The following is a 6,000-nucleotide window of genomic DNA, read 5'->3' as shown; positions in this document are numbered from 1 at the left end:
TGTATGCCAGCACGGACCACCGAGCTAGGAGAGTCCTTTGGCAGGAGATCACCAACCTGACCGCCCAGGGCATCCCGGCGGTAGCAATTGGTGATTTCAATTGTATCCAGAGCGCGAATGAGAAGCGGGGGGGAGCTGTTTACACTGACCGAGTGGACAGGAGAGAGTTTCGAGACTTTGTGTCCCGAAACGGCCTTGTAGACTTGGGTTTCTCGGGACCACAGTTTACCTGGTGTAATAATCAGTTGGGCAGAGCTAGGGTTTGGGAGCGATTAGATAGGGCTCTTGCGACCCCTGATTGGATCCTCCGCTTTCCCACAGGCCGAGTTAGTCATTTGTCACGGATTGCCTCGGACCACTGCCCACTGCTATTGTCCACTTCATCAGGCCCCACGCACCGCAGCCCCTTCCGCTTTGAGAAGGTCTGGCTGTCGTACCCCCAGTCTTGGGATATTGTTCGCGAGGCGTGGCGGGCCCCGGTGCATGGCGATGCCATGCAACGGGTCTCACGCAAACTTGAGCTGACCAAACGGCGTCTCCGCCGATGGAACCGTGAAGTTGTGGGCGACATATTTCGACGACTGGAGGGGGTCGAGACCTCGATCGCTGAGTTGCAAAGGAAGGAAGACCTTGGAGGCGTGCTTCCGGAGGACGATATGGCCGACCTCCGGGGACTTCTTGCGACTCACCATTCGCTACTACGGCAGCATGAGATCTTTTGGCGACAAAAATCTCGGGTGCAGTGGGTAAGCGAGGGTGACCGCAACACCAGGTTCTTTCATCGGTCGACGGTCATCCGGAGACTGAGGAGCATGATCCACTCACTGCGAGATGGACCTGGACATCGTGTGGAGGGCGAGCCTGCCATCCGGCAGGTCTTACTTGATTTTTTCCGTTCTAGATGGACGGAGGATGAGGAGGCCAGTGATAGGGCCCCCCCTCTGACGGTGGATGCAGGTATTAGTGATGCTGAGAGTGTATCTCTGACCCGGCAGGTGTCGGCACAGGAGATACAGGAGGCAGTCTGGGCCTTGGCAGCGGACAAGGCCCCGGGACCTGACGGTTTTCCCCCCTTTTTCTTTCGGCAGTATTGGGGTATTATCCGACTAGCGGTGGTGGAGGCTATCCAGTGTTTCTTTGCCCACACAGCTATGCCTGTGGACTGGAAGGCCACATTCATCACACTAATACCTAAACGTCAAAATGCGGCCGAACCTTGTCACTTTCGGCCCATTAGTTTGTGCACAACCCTATATAAGGTTGTGGCAAGAATTATGGTAGGCAGGATGAAACCCCTCCTGCCTGGCATTATCAGCCAGGAGCAGGGGGCTTTTGTGGCCGGCAGGAACATTTCTCATAATGTCATGTTGGCCCAGGAAATGATGTGGGATCTTCGGCGAGCATCGAAGCGGCATAGCCTGATGGCGGTCAAGTTGGATATGGAGCGGGCTTACGACAGGATCAGGTGGAGCTTCCTTCAGCGGGTGCTGGAGGCATATGGTTTTCCCAGGCAGTGGATCGGCTGGGTTATGGGGTGTGTTCGGGAGCCAAGGTTTTCTATCTTGATCAACGGCACACCAACACCTTTCTTCGAGTCCTCCATAGGACTACGGCAGGGATGTCCCTTATCCCCTTATCTGTTTATTATCTGTGCTGATGTTTTATCTCGGTCTCTGCAGAGAGCGTGTGCCAGCCGGGAGCTGGAGGCTTATACCCCAGCCCCGGGGGCCTACCCTCTCACCCACTTACTCTTTGCTGATGATTGTCTTCTTATGGCCAGGGCACGGACTTCAGCGGCTCGGGTTCTTCGCCGGGTGGTGGCGGCCTACTGCGCGGCGTCCGGACAGAGAGTGAATCTTTCCAAATCTACTGTCGTCTTCAGCCCCAGCACAGAGAGCGGAGTCAGACACGAGATCAGAGGGATCCTTCAGATACCGGAGGAGGAGGGGACACTCACCTACCTGGGCGTGCCTACTATTGGCCGGAGACTTCGGGTGGCTGAGTGTTCCGGTATGGTGCAGCGTGTTCAGAGCAGGCTGGAGGGTTGGAGGGCATCTTCCTTATCCATGATGGGGAGGGTGACACTGGTCAGAGCGGTGCTGGGATCTATACCGGTGTATCTCATGGCCAACACAGTGGTTCCGAAGATGGTCCTGTTAAGGATCGAACGCCTTCTTCGGAACTTCCTGTGGGGGTCATTCGGTGGAGGTCACGGAGTGCACTTGTTAGCATGGGAGCAGGTCTGTCGTCCCACTAGTGAGGGTGGTCTGGGAGTGCAGTCCCTCATTGAGAGGCGCGAGGCTTTCATTGCTCGGCATGCGGCTCGGTTCATATTAGAGCCACACGGCTTCTGGAGTCAGGTGATGGCAGCCAGATATGGCCGAGGGGCTTCGGGGGTGGCACAGAGGGGTCGCCGAGTCTCCTACATGTGGCGTGAGATCGGGAGGTACCTGCCGTCAGTATCGGCACACGTCAGGTGTTTGATTGGCGACGGCCGGAGTATTGATGTGACCGGCGACTCATGGGTGGACTCCTTGCCCCTGAGCAGTTGGCCGACTATGTTTGACACAGAGGCAGTTGAGGGGCTACGGGTGTGCGACCTCCTAGCACCAGGAGGTGCAGAGTGGGATGAGGCCAGACTCATGCTATTGTTTGGGGTACACCTATCCGCGAGGATCCGTTCCCTCCCGTTACCAGGATGTGGGGGGCCAGATGTCAGGGTATGGGGCACCTCGAGCCAGGCCAGTGTCAGGCTGAGAGATCTCACGCGCGCCATTCAGCCAGAGTATGAGCCGGGGCCGGATTGCACGTGGATTTGGAGATCTGGACTTCACCCGAGGGTAGCTCTCTTTCTATGGAAGGTGTTCTGGGACCGCCTTCCTACGAGAGCAGAGTTGAGCAGGCGTGGGTGGGGGGTCCCGGCTGAGTGCGGGACGTGTGGTGCTGCGGAGTCAGTGGACCACGTTATCTTCCAGTGCACATGGGCGAGGTCGACATGGCAGTGGGCAGGGATCCCGCAGGAGGCCCGGAGTGAGCGGCTTCAGTTTCTCCGGGTGATACGACAGTGGTTAGCCAGTTTACGGACTCATGAGGAGGGCATTAGAGCTACTTGCACAGCACTTCAGATCTGGCTGGCAAGGAATGCCCGCACTCTCGGTGAGCGCAGGATGTCTCCGAGGTTTGTGGCAGAGTTTGCCCGAGCACAGGCCTCGGAGATCAGACCCGCCTTTCACCCAGATCGACCTTTGACAGTTCGGGACACCTGGGGTTCCCCTTCTGCTTCGGCAGCTCCTCAGTTGGTGTTCTTCACCTGGGAGCCCCCACCCCCGAACTTCCTCAAGGTCAATTTTGATGGATCGGTTCTGGATGGCGGCACGAGTGGCGGTGCAGGCTTTGTCATACGGGGCCCGTATTCCAGGTTGGTGGCCGCCGGCGGCTGTCAGTTATTCGACACATCTGTTCCTGGAGCAGAGCTGCGAGCAGCCTGGGCAGGCCTTCGGCACGCACGGGTAGTACTGCGAGCCAGCTCGATCATTCTGGAGGGTGACTCGGCCACTGTCGTCCGATGGATACAGAGGGGATTGAGGGGTGAGGGCTCAGACCACCCCTTGATTCGTGATATTGTGATGTTGTGTGAGGGGGGGGCCTATCTGGCCAAGCATGTATACAGGGAGGCCAATGGGGCAGCCGATTGGGTGGCTGCCCATGCGGCCCACCATTCGGGGTATGCCCTGTGGTCGGGGGAGGCGGAGCTGCCATTGGCACTCCGCGAGATTTTGTATTTTGATCTTATTGGGTGTATTCATACCCGTACTGTATGAAGCACCCGTTCTCAGCAAAAAAAAAAAAAAAAAAAAAAAAGCAGCAGATGGAACAGAGAGAATGATAGATACGTACAGAAAAACGTGAGAATCCAGCGATTGAGGGTTTGCAAAGCCGAAGATGTTTAGACTACTGGATTGTTCCCTCTGAGGCTGACCGGTTGAACCAGTAAACCAGCTAGCCTGGATTGTTCACTTGTGCCCGCTCGAACCCAGTGATGCTTGTGGGCACCTCATGGTCTTCGCTCTCGTAAGACTGCTTTGAGTTGCCCGGCCTCCAGCCCGTATTTTATCAATATTGCCGAAACACAATCATCGAATATGATTTAATACAAATGATCCAACTAGCTTTCAAAACGGCCTACGATAGAGGTCGGAGGAATTTAGCCCCCCAAAAGGATTGGGGTTTTAGATCCTCGAAAAATTCCTTTTCTTAATACTCTTATTCTCCCTTCATCCATGTAACACTCGACCACTATGGATCAGATCATCAAATTTGACAGTCATGGCTCTTTGGTATGTGGCTCCCGCATTTTTGAGCCCGAACAGCATGATTTTGTATGACTTCAAGAATTACCTGCTCGTTGGTTCACCACTATGCCCATGCCCATATCCATGTTTTTCACGGCTTTTGGATTGCTCTTCTATCAAAAAGATGTGCACTCTTATGAGTTCAAGAATTACCCGCTCGTTAGTTCACCACCATGCCCATATCCATGTTTTCCACAGCTGACACCCCTTTGGATTACTCTTCTATCAAAAAGATGTGCACTTCTTAAGACTACTCTGCCCGCTGAAGACAACATAATATGGTACCGGGCGTTGATGACTGCTCGTCTCTAAAAAATTCATTTGGCGTGGGAGTACGCCAACAGTGTCAGCCCACCATCTCTAGCAATTCTGCTTGTTAACAAGCACCACTGTTCTTTAAATCTGTTCGTTATTGCAAAACAATGAGATTTCTATTATAAAAGCAATAATACAAGCATATCAGGCACAACTGCAAGGCCCATTTCCCTCGTACAAGTTTTGCACACATTTCAGCTTCTCTGAATCGGATGTAGTGGGAAAGAAAGAATCTGATGGAGCAATTATAAGCAAATTTATAGCATAGTTTCAACTATACTCGATTGTAGAAATAAAAAAAAAAGGTCAGCTTTGAGAATTTTGGCCATTCCTTCCTTGTTTGTAGAAGAAACTCAGTACCTTTCTTTGGAAACAATCCCCTCTAACTTGACCATCAGAGATTTTTTTTTTTTTTTTTTTCTAGTGAACGGTGAAAAATCCACCCCACATTTCATTGAAATAGTGAAATAAGACCAAAAAGAGGATTTAGAGAAAGCATAACAGGGCATATCTGTACAGAAAAACAAGTCCCCTGTAAGCAAAACTATAACCCCAAAAAACAAAGCCTCAACCCGTATTTACAGAACCAAAACTCTGAATAAATACCCTCACCCTTCCCCTGTAACAAAACTCTCAATTTCTGTAAATCATCCCCTACCTCCCAATGGATAGAACTTGTTACCAAGCAAATACTATGCTGATTCCCACAGGACACGTCCTGGTGCTGTTAGTTAGTTCCCTCCTTGCATAGGGAAGTGGATAGGGGTGCTATTAATTGGCAGCACCTCTACCCACTTCCCTATACAATTTGTAATGGAGTTCCACAAATCTGAGATACTTCATTCTTTCTTCATAAAAACAGGGAATTGCATTCTAACTATATCTTCCAATAGATGGCTACCCATCTATCCCAATCCTTGGGTTTATGCTTCGGAATCCAACATTCTCTCCATTTAGTCCGCGAGGATCTGATAGATCCCCGGCTGCCTTGCACTCCAAATCTCTGCTTGATCGTATTCCACAAAGGCTTGATAAACTGATATCTCAAGATTATATGTTCCCTTGTTTCTGCCACCCTCTTCCATGTAACACAACTCTGGCCTCCATTCCAACCCCCACGCCTTAAATTATCAACAGCCATTTGAGTATCGAAGAAATTATAGGATTCTAATTATTGGAGAATTTAATGGACTAACAGTTTCTCTTTCATATGTTTAAACAAATTTTGCATAGTTCTTGGAGGAGTTGATTGTGCGAAGGAGATTGCAGATGACTTTTGCTACAAACAACCTCACCATGATTCATTGGAAGGTGCATGGGAATGGGCCTGTAA

Source organism: Phoenix dactylifera, chromosome 11 (genome assembly GCF_051530095.1).
Source record: "Phoenix dactylifera cultivar Ajwa chromosome 11, Ajwa_hap1_PhDact_Kaust_v1.1, whole genome shotgun sequence".
Classification (NCBI taxonomy): Eukaryota; Viridiplantae; Streptophyta; class Magnoliopsida; order Arecales; family Arecaceae; genus Phoenix; species Phoenix dactylifera.
The sequence above is the reverse complement of the archived record's forward strand: the minus strand, read 5'-3'. Positions refer to the sequence as shown.